General features: G+C 32.1%; 1 long non-coding RNA gene across 1 annotated transcript in view; it reads left to right on the top strand.

The window, feature by feature from the left end:
* Window positions 1-2007: 2007 nt before the first annotated feature.
* The window catches only part of LOC129146495 (uncharacterized), a 205727-nt gene continuing 186038 nt past the window's right edge, over window positions 2008-21696 (top strand). The window contains exon 1 of the long non-coding RNA XR_008553304.1: window positions 2008-2035. This is a non-coding gene — a long non-coding RNA (uncharacterized LOC129146495). The remainder of the gene's footprint in view (window positions 2036-21696) is intronic.

Raw genomic sequence — 21696 nt, 5'->3', positions numbered from 1 at the left:
CCACTGTCTGCCAGTGTTTTCAGTCAATTGTACTTTTGTCTCTTGCGTGGGGGGGGGGGCGTATGACAAGTTCTCCAAGTAATCTTTTTGAAGACATTTTATTAGATCTGAAGAAATAGAACACCTTTACATATTTTTGAGACAACGTTTTTAAGCTGTAAGCCACAAATATGTAGACTCTTGAGATCATGGGCTGAGGGTGACTAAATTATTCAATATTTTTAAGCCACTCCTTTTACAAGTGCTGTAGCAGTGATCCAAACAGTGTCAGTGCCTCAGTAAAGGATGGGGGGTCCATGCATCCCTTGCATTCTTCTCAAACTTTGAATTATCACTGATCATTTTAACAAAAGTCATATAATTATACATAGTGAGTCATTAATAGAATGAAATTAAATAATGAGGGAAAGGGAGAATATGAGATTTTACATAATACTATAAAAGAGAGGAAAGTGATTACAGGAAGATGGCTTAATAGGAAAAGAAAAACTATAGTATAAAAACAGCAGATCTCTCCCATGAGCCTTAACTCATCGCATGTTTCCTAGACTAAATTAGGAGGAGAGGAAAAAGGATATGACTTGCAACACTTTTGCATTTTATTAATTATTGCAAGCAATGAGAATCTTCTTGAGGAGGAAAATGTCTGGAAGACTATTTTCCAAGACTGATAAAGTACAAAGTAAGACGTTGTGGGTTCCTGTCTTACAAGTTGCAGTATTTTTGAAAAACTGTTTGGTAAAACATGTTATTTCCAATGAGTCTGAAAGTAAATATTAGCATTCTTATCATCAACATGTTATTAACACTTTTTATGATGTGATTAGGGTTTGAACAAATTAAATGAAAAATGAGATAATCTGCATCATAGGTATTTGTTTTTTGACACTGTAGAAACAAGAATCGAGGTTTACTTGGATCAGCAATATCACCTAAAAAATGGAAAGCAGTGTAGAACCTACATTTTTTAAAAAAAAAAGTAAGAAGAAATGATATAGCTTCATGTGCAAGAATTAAACAGAAACATCCCTTTAGTGTGTTTACTCTTTGACAATATAGGTCTAATCATGTTCCTTTTTGTGTCTGTATTTTACAAAGTGATTCGCCAATAGTCTAAACACTATTTTTGGACAAGATAAAACTATTTTAGAACTTCTTTCAATATCTCCTAGGGTGACTGGCTTGTGCTTTTCAATCTTCATTTATCTGTAGAGGTGACTAATGGTGTTATTTGAGAATTGCAATGTATCTTTATTGTTTTAATTTTAAAACAATAATTTGTTCAAACACATGATTTGTGAATAGACAAAATTTCAAAGAATTTAATTTGATGAAAGAAGTAAAATTAGCACTTTTTAAAACATTTTGAACAATGGACAAACACAATCAGAAGGAATTGAATGATTTCCTTAAATTAGAAACAGTAGTCAAGAAGAAAATTGAAGATTAAAAATCTTAACAGTGTATGTTATTTTTCTTGAATTTTTGACACGAAATTCTAATCATAATAAAATACATAGGGGCCTCCCCTGGTGGTGCAGCGGTTGAGCGCTGGGCTGTGAAGCTGCCCTCAGCCTCTGCAGCGCCAGTTAGATACCCAGCCGCAGGCGAGGGTCCCACATGGCGCAGACCTCTCCTGCCAAGCCTGTTGCTCCCCTCAGCAGTGTATTTCGTCAGTCTGCCTGTTCTGTTCCCCGCTCTGTCTCTGGTGAATTCTCTCACCCTCCTGTGCTTCTGACTGTGCCCAGCGCTTGTATAAATAAATAAGTAAATCTTTAAAAAAATAAAATAAAATGCATAGATGTCATAGTATATAAAATGTAATTAAAAGTCACACAAAGATTATATTAAAACCCATTTAAAATGTATTTTTACAAATCTTTTGAGACTACATATTTTATAAAAAATATATTTTAATGGAAATTGTTATAAATCCAATTTACTTTAAAATGGATAAGTAATGAATATCTTTTATTCATATAATGTTTTCTTAGAACATTCAGAATATTTGAAAAAAGAAGAAATACAAGTAAAGGTATGTGGAACACTCATATTTAAAGGAAACTTTGGAAAGAAAAACATTATTATCCTTGTGGGTTTAATAGATTATCAGAAATACTTAAGTGCTGATATTGCAAAATTCATTTAACCAATGTATGTTCCCTTTTCTTTTATCATAATGAAGCTATCTAACTATCTGCAGGGAATGTTATAAAGATTAATTACTTCATTTTTGTAAGAGTTCATAAAGTTTAATAATATTAAATAAAAGGACAAGTGAAAGATTGAAATAAGAGCTATTAAACATTGTTGCAAACCCACCTATCATTATTACTTATAGTGATGAAGGTCACTGTTTCACTTGCAACATCTATTAATGTACAGTCAGAAAACATGATAAAATTTTATTAATAGTTTTAAGATTCTACTGTATATATTCTATGTATAAAATTTTAATGACAATTTTAATTAACCCTTTGCAATTTCTAATCTTTTTAATATTTTCTTTTCATACCAGTTTATTATATATCTTTTTTTAGCTCTATAATTCCTTTTACATCTCTTTCTGACTGGTATCTTCTTAAAAGAATGTATTTTTTTAATATTCTATCACTTTGAACTTTTTTTAGAATGTGTGCATTCTTTTGACTATATCAACTAATGTCCTTATTTAACTAGTTCTAGAATCCATATTGTAAGCCTCAGGTATCCTTTTCATTTTAGCCACAAAATACCATGTAAATTAACAGTTCCATATGGGTTTTTTCTATCAGTATCTCATAACCAAAATATTCAAAATGGCACATCTTATTAAGCTTCTTTTCTAAGAGCTGGGATGGTACTATGTATTCTCCAAGACTATCTTTATGATATTGTACCACCAGGTGAGTTATCTTCTCTGAGCTTTAGTCTCCTTGTCTGTAAATCGGGGTTGATAAAAGGTTGTGACTTTTGTGAGAACTGTTAGTAAGTGTGACATGTTTTTAATCGTATACATTAAAAAATATGTTATTGTTGTTTCTCCTTTCTTGGTAAGATAACAAAAACATAGAAACATACTTCAGTTATGCATTCAGTAAGTTCCTTAAAATAAAGTCAAAAGAAAAACATTTTTTAAAGATTTATTTATTTATGCATACAAGAACTGGGGTACAGGGCATAGGTGTGGGGGTGATAGGATTCACCAGAGACATAGTGGGGAATAGAACAGGCAGATGTACTGAAATACACTGCTGAGGGGAGCAGCGGCAAGACTGGAGAGGTCTGCTGCGCCATATGGGTAGCTCCCTGGCCAGGAATTGAACTCGTGCTGCAGAGGCTGCGGATAGCTTCATAGGTTGTGTCTTAACCCCTTGTGCCACCAGGGAGGCCCAATTTGTTAAAACTTATTAGAAAAAACATATGTGTAAGCCAAACAATGACAATTTAACTCCAGATCACCTCATGCTGTTACCATGTTATCTTTGGAATTCTCTTCCCACTCTTATATGTGGTAAACTCCAGTTATCCTTTGGGCCATGTAGAGTCAGTTGCTTTTTAAAACCCTTTTTTTCCATCTATCCTTTATCTCTTTCTTATACTACTGCTACTCTAATAAAAATATACATATATGGTATTCATGCTTATATATTTAAACTTCATATATAAGTATGAATTAATCAGTGATTTATTCATCTGTTTACCACTATACTTGATGGTATGCTATAGAGGACACAAGCCAAAATTTATCATTGAGTGTGTATAGAATAGTATTCTGTGCATGATGCTTAGGAAACATTAATTAAATTTCAATAATATTTAAACTTTTTACTTTGCTATTTGTGAATGTCATAAGATCACTTTAACTGATTATTCTGGAATTGTCTTCCATTATTCCCTCAACATACAAGGAAGAACAAAGCTCAGAAAAAACATTTATTTTCTGTGATATTTTTTAGCGTATTAACACAAATCGAGACAGAAGGTAAAATGTTGCAACTATTATGGAACATCTGTCACAATTTGTCTGAATGGATTTGCTAATTTCGAGTAGCCAGATAGATAATAAATTATGAGATTTAGAAGGACCAAAGTTGTGCCATTCTTGAACTGAAAAATTTTAGTTGAAATGACTTCAACTATTATAAAGTAATTAAAATGACTTTTGGGCCTCCTCTGGTGGCACAGTGGTTGAGCGCTGGGCTGTGAAGCTGCCCGCAGCCTCTGCAGTGCTGGTTTGATCTCTAGCTGCCAGGCGAGGGTCCCACATGGAGCACAGACCTCTCCTGCCAAGCCCGCTGCTCTCCTCAGCAGTGTATTTCGTCATTCTGCCTGTTCTGTTCCCTGCTCTGGCTCTGGTGAATTCTCTCACCCTCCCACGCTTCTGGCTGTACTCCGTGCTTGAATAAATAAATACATAAATCTTTAAAAAAAGACTTTTTATATGAGGAAAATGGTATTTTGAGGGCATTTATTTCCTATAAGTAAATATTCAAAAAATAATGGCCATTCTATGTTAGAGAGTGTGTGTGTGTGTATGTGTGTGTGTGTTGTGTGTGTATGTATGCATGCCAAAGAGGAAATTTACTTGGTAGGAACATAGAAAGACCTAGCAATTTAAATCAGTTTATTGTTTGATAATTGATAAATTCAACAGATGACATGTTTTTGTGGTACAAATATCTCTTTTATATTCAAAGGGAGCCTTTGAATACCTTTTGTGTCACTTGAATTTGTGTATACAACTATAGAATATGTTTTCTCGAGTACGCTAAATTCTAAAATGATAGTGGTGTTTCCCTTACAGGGTTGGTTGTGTCATTAAATGGAATCATGCATGAGAAATAAGTGGCAAAGCTCAATTAAAATCTAGACCCTGAAGAGACAACCAGATTTAATACCTCAGTTTCTTCCTTCCACTTACTAGCTATTCAGTATGTCTGATTTACAGTTGTGTTTCAGAAATATTGGAAATGATGCATTTTTTCATCAAGTATATTTAGTTCTAGGTGAAGAGACATCACTGATGAGAAAAAAGTGTAAAAGCAGTGAAGTTTCTGTTCCCATGGATGCAAAATTCTATTGAAGGAAATGGAATTGAATGCACAAACACACATACAAAAGCTATATAATTACAATGTGATATATATTATAAAGAGGCTTTTGTAGCTAATGAGAAGTGACATTTGCAGTGATGAATATCATGGAGGAATTGATATTTAATCTAAGACCCAGAAAATTATTAAAAGCTGGTCATGCAAAGTAGACAATATATTCCAAACAGAAAACAAGCATGTTTAGGAATTTTTGGAAGTGACTGATGAAAAAAAAATCTACAGAATTAATTATAATTCACCTTTTTTTTCACAGTAGAACTGGGGTGTAGGCCAGAGGTTCAGGGGTGGGAAGGGGGTGAGAGGATTCACCAGAGACAGAGTGGGGAGCAGAACAGTCAGGACCACTGAAATACACTGCTAGGGGAGCAGCAGGTGAGACAGGAGATGGCCGGCAATTGAACTCATGCTGCACTAGCTGGTGATAGCTTGATAGCACTGTCTTTAACCCCTATGTCACCAGCGAGGCCCCTAAGAGCAGATCTTATTAACAAGATTCTCACTGTATTTGCCTTTCATATTTCATTAAAAGATAATTTCAGTAGGCATTATCATTTTTCATACTTTCATATTCTAGGAACTGCTCTATAGTATATTTCTTTTTATTTCATCATAAAATAGATCATAAGTAGATTTATAAGCTTGTCTTCCATGTGGTTATAATTTTACATTGATTATTTCATGATATTAGATATAAATAGCCATATAGCCTACTAATTAAAACAGATCAGACTCTTATCTGTTTTTATTTGTTTTTAAACTGACATTTACAATCACATCATTGAAAATTTTGAAATAATTTTATCGTGGTTATGGTTTAACTTTTTTGCAATGCATAAATTAATTAAATATTCTGCTTCTGTACATCATATGAAAGAACTACAGCTTTACCTAAATATCTTGAAAATTATCATGCATTGAGTATATTTAAAATGTTTTAATTAAATTTGTTAATTTTTTTGGTGTAGCATTGGTGCACAATATTGCATGTGGTTTCGAGGAGTAGTGTCATACCCTTAGGTAATTGTTTGCACATCACTCCTACCATCAAGGTACTCTTAGGGATCCACCATAGTCCATTATACCCCTTCCCCACTCTGCTCTTTGTCATCTGGTAGCCTCAATTCTACATTCAGGTTTCTAGGGTTTGTTATTAGTTAGACTTGATATAACCCTTTGTTTTGGATATTTTATATCCCATATATTGGAGACATCATCTAGTATTTGTCTTCTTCCTTTTGACTTATTTCACTTAGCATAATCCTTTTCAGTTCTATCCATGTTGTTGCAAATTTTAAGAATTCTTTAAAGAATGCAAACTCATTCAGTACATTTATTTTCTTGAGATACATACATCATATAATGGAAATAGATGTTATAAATATCTTTCCATTGCTAGCTGTAGATTAAATGGGTTTCTCTTGTGACTCCAGTGTTTTTTTTTTTTTTCCCTAGTTTGCATCTGAGACTCAATAGCTGGCAATCCATAGGACACTCAGTGGCGTTTATCTTCCAGTAAACATAACCCATGGTTTCCCATCCTGTAGTCTTGGTGTACCATCAAGGTACCAATTCAATCCCAGATTTACCCACCATACTTCTTTACCTTTTATTAGACTGCCTTCTCCAATGGAGTCTAACTCATATGTTTAGAAGGGAAACAGTATGAGGGACACTTTCCACTTTACTACCCCACAATTACAGGCTCTTCTTTAGAGCTCCATTTAATTCACCCTTATTAAGTAATCTCCAACATAGGTATAAATAGCTAGTTAATTTTTATAGGAAGGTTTAGGTTACTGTGTATTTTCTTCTGACTGAACCATGATTCACAAACACACATGCATGCACACTCACATAGTGCAAAGTTGTATTTAAGACAATTAGCATTTACTAGATTTTTTGATACTTGGCTTTGATGTGCTCTTTAAGTTCTCATATACATATTTTGTGTATCAACTGAATCTATACAACAAATATGCATGACTTTTGAAATCTTAAAGCATATAGCTCTTTTCACAAAGCATTAATGAGCTAAGCTTGGAAGATAAAATTATATACAGTATTTTAAAACCCTGTAGGGAATCTAAACTCCAAATATTTAGGTTGAGAGTTTTTTTTTTTAATCATTCTAGTTTTGTACTGTATTTTCAATGGTTTAAAATGAAGCTAGAAAGGAATAAAGCCCTGAAATGAAATCAGTGAAGAATGTCAGGCATTTATGTTATTGCAATTGTAACTAATTGTTGTTGCAGACAAAAAAAAAAAAAGTGGAATTACTTTTCAAACTTTCCCTAGATCAAAATTACTCTCTTTAGTGCCCTTTAAATGAAAGAGTATAAACTAAGCAGACAGTACGGTGGATGCATTATCAGCATGCTGACATGGCCTCCTTTGCCTGTTCTCTCTGATTTAATGTCATCAGACAAAAGGTGATTTAGAACATTCTTGGTAATAATGGAGAGGCTGAAATAAGATGTGTAGATATTTTTAATGCCTTTTTCCTCCCCCAAGGTTTGTTCTTTGGTTAAGGCAATACTGTGGAGACAGTTAATATATAGGAGAATATAATGAAAATGAATATCAAGAGTAGATGACATTGACGGGAAGAAATCACTTTTAATTCTTGCAAAACCATATTGTTACTCAGTAAAAGGGTGATGTGTATGTGTATGATGTATATAAATATAAATATAAATATATATATATATATATATATATATATAATCTTTTTCTCTATCAGAATTTCAAAACTTGGCAACTTATACCACTGATGTAAGTAAAATTTTGTTTACATTATCAGAAGAGTAGGTAACTCATATTTCAGTTTTCTTAATGTTGTTTGTAACTGGGCACTTAGGAAAACAGTGGAAATTTACAAACGGATAGCTTTATTTTATGGTATACCAAGTTAAAATATATTTTAACAGGTAGAGAATGTTATAAGATCCCTTTAAATAATCTTAGGTCATCAGTTTTTTTGTAATACTCAAGAGTTTTCACATACAAAGGATATTTTTCTTATTGTCATCATCAGACTGTTAAACTTGACCTACAATTTTGTAAGACATGGGTGCAAATTAACACATAAATATTTATTCAAATTTACTTTCAGAGCAATATGTAGCACATCTTTATCATCTCTGATAGCGTTAATCCTGTGTTTTTTGTTTGTTGTTGTTTGTTTGATCCCTGTAATTTCAAAGTATCACCAAACACACTGGATCACATATACGTAGGTCTCCATATATGATTGTGAAATAAATTGACTGCATCAAAGACAATGATATTTTGTTACTCATTTATCTTGGTTGTTTTCCAAGAATTTCTCTAGAATACAAGTATGACTTTAGCTGTATTAGCCTTGCCATATATGTTGACTTGCATGCCAAAACAGCAACAACAACAAAAAAACTTTAAAAATAAGAAATTTCTGTATTTTCTACCCTTGAGGCAGGTCAGACACAGCTCCATAAGGACCTTAACTAGTCCTAAACATTGCTGGAAGAACATAAAAAGTCCTCTTGCTTCTTTCTGGTGGGTTTCCTGTTAATCCTTGACTCAGACTAGTATCTTAAATGCCTGAAGCAAGAGCAAGTCTGCTTCTGCTTCTTGATTTCCTCATCCTTTTGGGCAAGTTTGCTTTTAAAATTCTTTATTGCTTACCAGTAGCTGGACCTGTCAACTTATCAGTGAGAATAAGATCAGGATAAAATTCTTCCTTTAGCTATAATTATTTAAGCTCCATTTAACTTTCTCCAACATACCAAACCTCCCATCTTCCAAGATAGGAAGGGTGCCTGCAGCTTTCTTAAATAGACACTTCATCTTATAACTTATTTTATATTTTGTTACTTGAAACTGATCAATGTCAAAGTCCTTTTTCATACACTGGTAGTTGATCTTTTATTCTTCAAATTCTATATTTCCCTTTTTTCAGATAAGTCCAAAATGACAGATTTTGAATTATATTCTACCTCTACAATTTTTATAACTGCTTATATATGTTTATAAATCCCATTTGATTTTAATCTTTTTAGCTGAAAAACTTGAGTCTTTATTATTTTACCTCTTCCATCAAATTATCTCTAAATAATTACTTCTGCTTCAATCAGCTATCCTTTACGATTCACAATTTATGGCTCATTTATCCATGTTGCAGTCTAAAAGTTTCTTCCTTGGAAACTTTTTTTTTTAATCACTGGGTGTTCTTTGACATTCTCTGATGCATGTTTAAACACATATGTTTTAAACACTATCAAATTCTCAACATAATGGTAGGGCAGTGTTCTCAAACTTGACTGCACTTTAGGATTTGTATGGAATGGAACATAATTTCTGTGCCCTACCCCAAGAAATTTTAATTAATCTGGGGTAGAGCCCAGTGTAGGTGATATCAATCATCTGAGCCCCACCTCTACCTGAAAGGGGACTGTACAGCAGGGAGGAGATTGCCAGCATATCAGATAAAGACATGCAAAATTTATGATTCATTCTTAATAATCATATAATACTGAAAGACCCAAAACACAAAATACTAAGAGAATAATTAGATACAAATCATTTTGGATTTTATATAAAAACCTAGAGGTTAAGAAAATTAAAATGATTATTATCCGAAAGAAAAGATTTGTGTAAATAAGAGTAACCAGTGAAAGTTTAACAAGCATATACAACAAAGTATATGTTGGGGATATATCTGGGTTAATTCAGAGAAGGATAAAGGAAATATTAAAAATAGCATGATGGAAATATTAAAGGAAATATTAAAAATAGCAAATATTAAAAATATCAGGCAAATAGCATGATGAAGCCACTGAGTCATACTTATGTTAGCATTATAGGAAATTAGACTTGCTTGACTACAGTATATTTGGAAATTATGAGAAAAAGAGATGGCAAAATTAAAGACTGCCTTTTGCTCCATCTCTGCCATTCCTAGTGAAACATCAAATAATCAATGAAGTAAAATGGTAATATGGAAACCTGTATCTACCTTTGTTATTGGAATGTATCCATGAAATGATCAACACTGCATTAAAGAAATACTTTCAATAACATAGAAAGGTTGGAATATTCTTATCTATATGACAGAAACATTAATTATTTTACTATTACCATGCATAGAGGGCCTGATTAGAAGAGACATAGAATGAACTCTCTTTTTATTTATTCCAGTGAAAGAATACCTGAGAAATAAAGGAAGGACACCTTAATCAATTAATATTTTGAACACCTGCTAGAAGTATGAATATAGACATTTGGTATACGGTACAAGACACAACAACCAGCATGTGTTGTTGTGAAGACTACATTAGGAAAGTGACTATAATACGACAAAAGCCCTCATAGCAAAGTTCCTTGTGGTATGTGTCACTAAAGAATACAAGTAAGGCATAGAATCTCACCTGGCCCCCACATACCCTGTTCTTTGCATCAGGGCCTGCAACCTAGAACCCGACAATGAAACTACTGGAACACTTATTTCAGAACACTGTAATGAGGTCAGTTGAGATTCAAGTCCAAATGCTCTTGCTTACACAGGGTGACTTAGGCAGTTTAATTATTTTTTTTTTAAATTCAGTTTTCTTATCTATAAATTGGATTCACTAGAAAATAATCTTATGAGTATGTTGTGTGAAATATGTAAAATGAGGCAGGAAAGGAATGAGTGAGCTCCTTTTATATTCTAGAAGGCAGAGAAGGCAGAGATGTAGTCACAAGAAACACATGTAGTGAAAGAACATTCCCACAGAGTTAACCTCCACAAGAAAGAGAAAACCAATGATGTATGTCTAAATACCATGGAGAGAGATAACCAAGACTGAAAAGTTACACAGATCTCTGAGCTTACTCTGACAATCAGAAGCTGCAATAACCAAGTTCCAAATCAGTAAATATTCTCCTGGAGTGAGTTCCCAGGAAAAGGTCTAGCCTATAGAATCATGCTAATTGCTACTCCTAGAAAAAAATTAATTTACCGTAAGTCAAAGATATTTTAGAACATTGCAATAGAGGTGTTAAGCATATGGGGTACCAAAACCTTGAGAAGTAGAAGGAAGTTTGATTGGAATTCAAAAAACATTACAGTTTTTAATTACAGATAGTAAACATAATAGGCATGGGCTTAGATATTCAGATTGTACAAATGTATTTAAGAAAGAACTCCCTAAAGACACACTACATTGGGAATAATAAATGAATTAATAAATAGTTATAGATGGAAGAAGTAATAATGATAATTAAAATAATATAAAATGAAAATAATGAATAAGTTACCAAATATAAATGGGTTGAAAAAAATTTCAAAATATGCATCCCATTTTTTGATAGATTGGATCTAAATAATTTGGGGCTTTGGCTTAGTCAGTGGGGGATAAAATAAATCAAAATATCTTAACTAAATAAAATAAATAAATAAATAAATAAATAAAATCAAAGTATCTTAAAAACTCTTGATTTGTAGATTTTTAGAGGTTAGATTTAGATCTAAAAATATGAACTTTTTTTGTTGTTTGTTTTTGAAAATGAGGTGAGAGTCTACCTAGGACAAAGGGGAAGGGTGAAAGTAAACATCCTCTATTTCAGCATTCTTTTAATCAGAATACTTGTCATTACAATTGTTAGAGCTAGAAAAATATAGGAAAAGAAATGGAAAATTTTTGACCAACTATAGATAGGTGAGATATTTTTTAATTGTGCTATTATTACTGGCACTGAACAGATTCCCAGGCCACACAGAATATATTGTAACTAACAAAATGTAAAAATATTTCCTCTTACAACATTCTCTTTATTACATTGACTCAAAAAACACTATGCTAACTGAAAGAGCGAGCCCTTATAATCAAAACAACTAAATTGTCAAAGGCCAAAACAGTATTAATTATAGGGTCTATCAGAGGTATTAACAGTTGTATATTAAACAAAAGAGAACCGAAGTACGATGGGATTAAATAACTTGCCTAGATACGCAGAAATGGAAATGTGGTTACAACCTAAACATATGATTAAAAACACCTTTCTTTACATATCTTTCCAGCATCCCTCCCCACAATCTTTTTACTACTTGCCTTAGTGAGTTAAATTTGGATACGTCATTGGGTAGAACAGAACTATGCTAATAATCTACACTCGTGGTTGTTATTATTGCTTTCATGGATATATGCAAGTTTCTACAAGGATAAATTCCCAGTCCAGAATGCCTTATATGAGCTAATCATTATTAATATAGATATGGCATATGATTCACTAGCTTTCAAATCAATATGAGCTAAATATCCTATTAATAAGTCTTTCTGAGAACTTTTCTTCATATATCAACTACTTAGGTAAGTTTCTTTATATATGCATATATTCCTTACATGTATGTATATATGTATAAATGCATATAGAGATACATGCATGTATTTATATGTATATGTAAGGGTAACATGGAGTTACAACACTGTATGATTTAGAAATATAGGACCCCATCTTTCCATGTGTATGTTATTATACCACATTCACCACCAAGACACCCATAATTCACTGTGTCCCTTGTCCCCTTTTCTACCCTTCCCCTCCTGCTCTGATAGCTTCAGTTTTACAGTCAGGTTTCTAGTGATTGTTTTTGTTGTGTTGTGTTGTTTTTGAAAACCATTTTGTCCACTTAAGCGTTGTATGTTTTCAGTCAGGATTTGCATTTCAAGGGGTAGTGGTGAGGCTGCCACCAAATTATAGACTGTCCTACTTTTTTCTAACAAATTATTTCTCCTTGGATTTTTACTAGATGTATCAGGAAATTTGGGACAATAGGAGTAAAGGAGCATGTGAATCATTGTAAACATTTAATAGTGTACAAATGCAGAATACCTGCTATATTCTCAGTTAGTTTTCCTAGACTTTTTGTTGGACTTGAATTCCTGTGGGCTATACCATTTAATGTTCATAATTTTTAGTGTATCCTCAAAATTTTCCATTTGAACTCCATTTGAACTCTTATTGTTTTTTTTTTTCTGACCCTTTGTTTTGTTTCTTTATATTCCACATAAAAGGGAAATCATGTGATACTTGTCTTTCTCTTCTTGACTTATTTTGCCTAGCATTATTCCTTGTAGTTCCATCCATGTTGGTGCAATTGGCAAGATTTCATTTTTTTTTTTTTAATTACTGAGTAGTAGTCCATCGTATAAGTATACCACAACTTAATGCACTCATCTGTCCTTGGGCACTTAGGTTTTCCCATAACTTGACAATTGTAAATAGTACTGCAATGACAGATGAATGGATTAAGAAAATTTGGTATACACATATACCTAGCCAGGTATAAAAAAAATAAAATTTTGCTATTGGCACAACAACATGGATGGAACTGGACAGGATTTTATGCCGAGTGAAATAAGTGGGAAGGAGAAAGATAAATGCCTGGTGTATTCACCCATATGTGGAATATAGAGAAACAAAACAAAGGAATAGATAAAACCAAACTAAAACCTAGAAATCTGACTATAGAATTGAGGCTAACAGAATGGGAGAGTGAAGGTGTGAAGAACAAGTGTGAAGGGGTCTCAGTGAACAGTGTTGGAGAATGATGGGTGCTTTGGTGGTATGTGTGTTGTTGCATACAGTTGATAAAAAATGAACTTATACCTTTGAATCATATACCAATATTTCATCAATAAGAAAATAATGCAGGGCTTCCCTGGTAGCCTAGGGGTTAAGTCTCAGTACTATCACCACTAAGGTATGAGTTCGATCCCTGGCCAGGGAGCTAATCCACATGGAATAGCAGACCTCTTCGGTCTTGCCCATTGAACCCCTCAGCAGTGTATTTCAGTAAATCTGCCTGTTCTGCTCCCCACTCTGTCTCTGGTGAATCCTTTCACCCCTCACACCTTGGCTTACACCCCAGTTCTTCTATCCAAAAAAAAAAAGAAGGTAATACAATAAAAATAGACAGCATGTACTGAAGATAATATAAAATAGTGTAAAATGGAAATCTAGTTTACAAATAAGCTATGTTGTAATATATAGAATATAGAACAAAAGTTGAAATTTAATGTGATCTCTGTCTTGAGATATTGAACTTATTTTATTTTCCATAGAAAGAAAAAAATATCTGTTGTAACAAAACCAGTGAAAATTACTTCCATTAGTTATTTATTGAGCAACATCTATGTGCATACATTCACAATTATGATCATTGATTAAAAGTAGGTAAGGTAATATTAATCTTAGAAAATTTCATAATAGTGGAAAAATAGTAAACAAGCAACTACCACTTATCCTATGTGTTCTACTACTGTACTTCAAGACATTTTTGGTGTATATAACGGAAAGTAAACACAAACTTCCTTTAAATAACTAATTAAACGTTAATGTTTTGTGCGGATATGATCTTATGCTTGGGAGGCAGCATCATGGAATGAGAACATTTCTTTGGTTTATCGCCATAATATATTTGCTTAGTGTGATTGTATACCTCTATTCTGGTATCAGTCATCTCTTGTTTTCTCTTGTTGTTACATTATTCAAAAATATTCTTATATACAGGTATGCATTTCTTTCAAACTACCTTCTAAAGTGTGAAATTATTTTATGAGAGAGCAAATCTTTATTTTCCTGATTGGAATAGAATTTTCTTACAATTGAAAGGGAACTTTTAGTTTCTTCCATGCACAAATTTTTTTTCTATTATTTAATCATATTGTTTAAAATATTACTTTTCATGATAATTATGATCCCTTTCAGTAATGGCATCTTAGTATTGTAATTCTCAGTGGTTGATGAGAAAATTATATCCCTCTCTCAAAATCAACATCTACTAACTAATAAGAATCATTTATCTTTATGATGGATGTGTGAAAAATACTATTAAGGAATCAGATAACATAATCATAGAGACCACTTTATCATTTCAATCCAAAATTATAAATGCTATTTTGTAGCTTCCCTGTTCTGTGATATTTCTAGTTTTCTACTTTTTGAATTTCACCAAAGTATATATGTATAATGTTCATTGAAATACTGGCTCACATGCATTTATCAAAATGATAAAAATGTTATCTCACATGTATGAACATCAGAAATTCCTATTTTTTCCATAAATGCAATATTGTAAATTATTTTCAAATGTGAAGAAATTTGGTTCTTCAACACAACTCATTTTCTTCGCTTATAAAGAGAAAACATTGTTGAAATGTTTTTTAGAGTGTGTTACTTTTATCCTAATATTGTTTGCTATTATATGGGCAGTTCTTACATTAATGTTGTTACTAAATTCTTAGCTACTAAAGCAGCATAACTTGTATGGCCAAACCCTAATGTGAGTTCTTTAGGTCTTCTAAGAGAGTGTTTTCCAGGATAATGCAGTTTTAGTATTGAAATGCTGGAAAATACTCCAGAGACAAGCTTTCACTTTACAGATTAACAAATTACCCAAGAAAAAAAACAAAGTAACTTGTTTAATGTTACACAGGTAGTAAATTAGTGGCCTCTCCATGACTAGAATTGAAATTTATTGACTTACATTCCACTATTCACTCTGTTATACCACTAATTTCAAAACATTCCTAGAAAAAGTTTAAAATAAATTCCAAAACTGTGTCTTTCTTGGTTTTACCTTTTTTAGGTTTTCAGAGATGTTCAATACTAGATGTTTAGAAAGGCTTTGGGTACCTTGAAAATGTATGGATTTATGCCACTGGTTCTTACTGGTTTACTTCAACCTGCAGAGACTTTTAGATTATCAGGGCTTAGATTTTATTATAAATTAAATGGAACAGCATGGGAGGTTAAAGCTTGTGATTAATACTGTCATCATTAGCCTTTCAGAACACCACTCTGCTTGCTACGATAGACAGGAAGAGGTCTCTTAACCACAATAGAAATCAGGTATTTATGAAAGAATACTGATAATATCTACACATAAAAGTCCCAAGAAGATTTAAGTTGACATCAATTCATTTAAAAACAATGCCCTAGAATTTCAAGGTTGTGTGTGTATGGGATTATAGATGAGAACTAGGAACAGTGGTTGTTAGTTAACTGTATCTACTGTAATAAGCAGAGAAAGGATAACTATAATACTCTTAATTACAAATCATAGAAGTTAATGAGACTATCACATCAAGACTATTTGATTTACACAATGTTTTATAGTTATTTATTTTTGTAACTCGCACTGTAGTTTAGTCATGAAACAAACACACACTGAACAATGGCTATGAACCAGAAATCATTCTTGTGTCATTACAGTGATGAAAAGCTATTGACTCCTATCTTCCTGGAGCTTCCATGTTTGTATCATGTAGCCAGGTTAAAAAACTTTAAATGGATGAGATTTGGGATAGAGAGTAAATTTAAGGACAAGAGCTAGGAGGACTTTGGTTAAGAAATTTAAGGAAGACTTCTCTGATAGCAGAGTTTTTGACTTGATACTTACTGGTCAATAGAATATCATGGAAAATAGAGTTCTTGGCAGAGATAACAGAAAGAAAAAAAGCCCTACAGCTGAAATTAAGTGGTATATTTGAGGAACAAAATTAAATACCAGCTCTGGAGAGCAGCCGTGAAACAGAGGGTTTATGAGATGAGACAGAAGAAAATATCTGGTCATGTAAGACATGTAATTCCACTACATGGAATTTGTTTATACTGAATTTAAAGCAAAATTATGCCTTGCATAACTACATCCAATTTCTGAATGAAAAGATTAATAGTATAAAATTCGGTTTACTGAACAAAAATATTACTTGGAAAAATTATAGGATAATTATCATTTGTCCCTTTTTTTCTTTGCTCGTCATTAAAGTCAACAGTCTATTCGTAATACTGAAATCACACCTTAAAAAATAATAGACTGTTGAATGTTCTATTTCCACATTAGCACATAGGTTACCTGGGAATATTTGTTGTGTATTGGTTACTGTATTTCACAAACTAACCTAGTGCATGCCACAATGTGTTTAAATGTAATTTATGACTAGTGAATGAATGAATGAGCCATTGACAATTCCTATATATTCACCAAATCCATTTTTATGTGTTTTTGGTAAAACCAGCATAAATCCAAATAGGATATCAATGATAATGAAATGTCACCTAATTCAACATAAATATATTCAACATAAAAATAATACTTGCAGACCAGATTTTTTTTTTAAAGTCAGTTTCCTCAATAGAGAAAATTAAGTGCTTTCCTAATTTTCCTTTTCTACAAATGAGAAGGGGGGTGATAAAAGATCACCAGTGAGGATATTGGAATTTGTTTTTAGAAGTACGTTATATAGCCATTCTAACTAAGAAAGAAGCAAAAGAAGACACAAAATTACTAATGTCTAGCTTTACTAATAAAATGAAGACATCTCTATAGATCTTATGGATATAAAAAGAATAATATCTTTCTTGGACCTCCCCAGTGGTGCAACGGGTTGAACGCAGTGCTGTGAAGCTGTCCGCAGCCTCTGCAGCATGGGTTTGATTCCCAGCTGGCCAGGGAGATACCCACATGTCTCTGCAGACCTCACCTGTCTCACCTGCTGCTCCCCTCTGCAGTGTTTTTGGTCCGTCTGCCTGTTCTGCAACCCTGGTGAATTTTCTCACCCTCCCATGCCTCTGGCCTGTACCCCTGTACTTTTATTAATAAATAAACCTTTAAAAAAAGAATAATATCTCTCTGTGGGGATATTTATGTTTTTGCAATTTATGTAATTATTGTGTTTGAGGTGGAAAACTAGATTGTGATTCTGATGTCTGCAGTGGAGGAGGCAAATGTACTTTGGTGCTTTATTGGAGCTGCCTCCACTCAATGATGAAAATTTTTTGTCTTGTTTTCTATATGTTGATGAATTAAGTTTGCTTTTGCTACTCTTCACAGAGTGCATACACCATTTCTTGAGGACCTATCAACTTTAAACTAAATGAATTCCACCTGAACAAATCCTTTATGTTTATCTAAGGGCTCTCAGGTCATCAAAACTTTCCTACTTCTGTACTTAATTGTCACACTATCCAACAGAGGTAATAAAAGGTAATACGAAGTAACAAGTAGGCTTGGAAAATGTGATTGGGTGAAGAGAAAGGACAAAGGGAGAAAAGGAAAATATGGGGATTGTCTATTATTTAAAAAAAAAAAAGTCACCTCACAGTCATGCATTATATCCTCACATACTGTTCATTTATTAGAGGGTGTTAGAAAAGAAGAGATATTCAAAGAATCCTTTCCATTTTCTGACTTAGCCCTTTTGCCCCTGGAAAATGAGCACCAGGGATGTTTGTACCTCATACTTAAAGTAATATATTTTCTATTTGAACTGGGCTTGATCCTGTATAAATGCTTGTGTTCAGGAAAATTAGAGATGTTAGTGAGGTCATAGGTGACCTCTAGGCTAGAATCATCCAATATAAATATTCAATAAATGTTTTAGCATAGTCACACGACACATGTAAAATTACATGTGAGAAATATATATTTAATATATTTTATTATCCATCATATTGAAATATCATCCAAATGTAACTCATACTTGTCTTTTTTTCTCCCATTGCACCTTTGGTTTTCTTCACGCAGAATTCTAGCTACATTTTTTAGTACAACTCTTCTAATATAATTCCTCTTTTGGATATTTGTTGTTACTTACTATTTATCAAATTGGAATAAAACTGTTGAATTCTTATTCAACCTTTACCTCTATAAAACTCTTCTCTTTGTGAAACCACACACTTCATTTTCTTGGTATATGTATTTCATTTGTAGCTGCTCCTTAAGTATTTTTCTTTTTTGTCTGTACCCATTCCCTCCTTCATTTTCTTCATAAGGGTATTATTCAGGGAATCACATAAAACCTTTTAAAAATGTAAATTCCTTGGAATTTCTGGAGATTTTGGTTCAATAATACTGATGATCTACTTAGTTACCTGTATATTTTAACAGACTCAAGACTAATGTTAATAGGTAGCAATAAGAAATATTGGCCAAATAAAACCAACTGAATATATTTCCACTCTCACCATATGCTTTTATGACTAAGATTATTTGTCCATAATGTTTGTTGCTTCTGTAATTCTTCAAATCAGACATCTGTGCATATTTAGCTGGGTTTGTGTTTAGTACCAGGATACTTATGTAGTTCTAATTAGCTTCCATTCTATCACCTAATCGCTACATTTTGAATTGAAAAATGTTCTAGTTTTTAACCAGAAGATAAAAGCTAATGTCTAAAGTCTATGACAGGACATAACTGGTTTCTAATGATTCATATTAGGGACCTGTTTTCATTATTGTTATTTCAAAATGGTGGAGACTTTAAACAGTACATTTTTGCTTAAAGGAAACCTCTAATTCATGTATGTTGGCATGCAGTTGGTGTTCTGGATTTTTTTATGCCATTATATACCTATACCTATGTGTTTAATTTATACCAGCTTAGAATTACACCAATATCTTCAGATTATTATTTCAAATAAAAAATACTTTCCTCTCAAAATCAGTTCAATTTTTTAATCAAACATTGGATATGTATCATAACTCTAAAATAAATCTTTAGGACATGTAACTATTATCACATTAAAATTCAAGATGTGTGCCTTGAGAATATTTTTCATTATTCATTTATAATTAATGCCTTCTAATATTTCCCATATAATAATGATTTAACTTTCTAAGATATTGAAACAAGTCAATATAATTTTACCTCATAATACTCAACTAGTTCTATGGAAATGCAAATTAAAGAACAGAGTATTAGGCAAATCAAATTTGCATGCATATAGTGTATATATATAAAATGACTCAGAGTATTGGATATCATTATCCAATCATTACACTCATAGACCATAATAGGGAACAAGAGAAATTTGCCACATAAAAGACATTAACAAAATGGAAAATTTTACAGGCATACAATTTATAATCTATCCCTAACATAGACTTGAATGCCAAAATCTATTTAGCTAAGAAAATAAAGGTAAAAGCAACATTTCATTCAGTATTCTGAAGAATATCTCTATAGGGAATAAGTCTAATGACTTGGATATTATCTAGATCTCTTCAAAAGGACTTAACAATGCACAACTATTTTTTCCCATTTAAACATTAAACATTTCTATTTAAACTCACTAAAGTGAACATGAGCACATAGTATAGCAATTTAGAAGTTAAGAACATATTTTTGAAATTAGCTGAAATCTAAATTGTGGAATTAATGTTTACTAGTTATATTATCTTGCATGCATTTTTTAACCCACATATATCCTTTTCTTATACATATAGAATAAATCTTTTCTCACCGGATATTGTTAATATGCATGCTATAGTTATATGGTATTTGCATATAGTGACTATTAATCATGCATTACATATTACCTTTATTAATTGATGCAAACAGAATCTCACCCTTTTATCTCTTTTAAAATGTTTTTTTAAATGTAGCCCAAGCTTAAATCTTCTCATCTTAAATGATAAATAAACTCACTTAGAGGAAAATTCTCATATCATCAAACACAATCATTTCATAATTGCCATATTTAGAATATGTACTAAAATCCACTTACAATGTTCGTGGAAGTAGAAATATTAGAATACCCAATACTATAATGAAAAGAAAACACTTAATATTTGTCATTTAAAAATCAAATTTGGAATATAATTCACAGCAAGTTTGAAGAGAAAAAATCAAATTTGCATTCTGTTCTATAAATTCTGTATTCTACAAATCTGTATGAGTCCTTAATTTTAGATTTTGTCTTTTACTGTTCTTGTACCTTTTTAGCAACTCAGTGAATATCTCTATAGCTCAGTTTCCTTAACTTTAATATAGAAATAATAGTCCAATCATAGTTAGAGTTTTATAAATTTTACTGAAGTAAATTATAGAAGAACTTTGCAATGTGAAGAAAACTATCTAAATGTTGTTTACATATGTCTGAAATTTTCCCACTGGTAACTGTAATAAAATACGGACTCTTTAGTTAGCCAGAAATTATTTAAATGGAAATAGGAATAAATAAAAGAAAAAACAAAGAAAGTAGGTTGAAATGCCTTTTGAATTAGAATTATATTTCATATCTACTTTTAGTAGATATTTCATATCTACTTCTAAAATTGTTGTCATATTCTCTCAGAAATTCAAAGGAATAATAAATGTCATGAGACTTGTTTCCAAAACATATAGAATTATGGAACTTTATAGAGCCTTTAAAATAATATTTGGAAAAATACCTGGAATATTGGTATGTAAAAGAAACACTCTCAGGTTTTACAGAATAATATCTTCAATATGAATTAATCAGTTTATATATGCATTTATATAGAGACATATATTTGTACTTTTATAGAGAAAAAAGAATCAGAAAGATGTACGCAAAACTATGGATGTACTAATTACTTCTGAGATAAGGAGGTAAAAGTGGGCCTGATTAAAATAGGATTTTCACCTTTTTCATAGTTCTGAACTGAGTAATCTCTTCAATGAGAATGTTTTCATCTTTATGTACTTAATCAAAACAAATTTGGAGAGAAAATATATTTAACACATATTAAGGAAGAAGAGTCATTTGTAGTTAATCTCTAGATATTGGAATATCAAGTCTGCTATCGGGTAGAATTTCTGATAGACTTGAA

The sequence above is a fragment of the Talpa occidentalis genome, unplaced genomic scaffold, assembly GCF_014898055.3.
Source record: "Talpa occidentalis isolate TD23 unplaced genomic scaffold, MPIMG_talOcc4v2.1 talOcc4.2, whole genome shotgun sequence".
NCBI classification, from domain to species: domain Eukaryota; kingdom Metazoa; phylum Chordata; class Mammalia; order Eulipotyphla; family Talpidae; genus Talpa; species Talpa occidentalis.
Note: the sequence above shows the minus strand (reverse complement) of the source record. Positions and strands in the feature narration are given on the sequence as shown.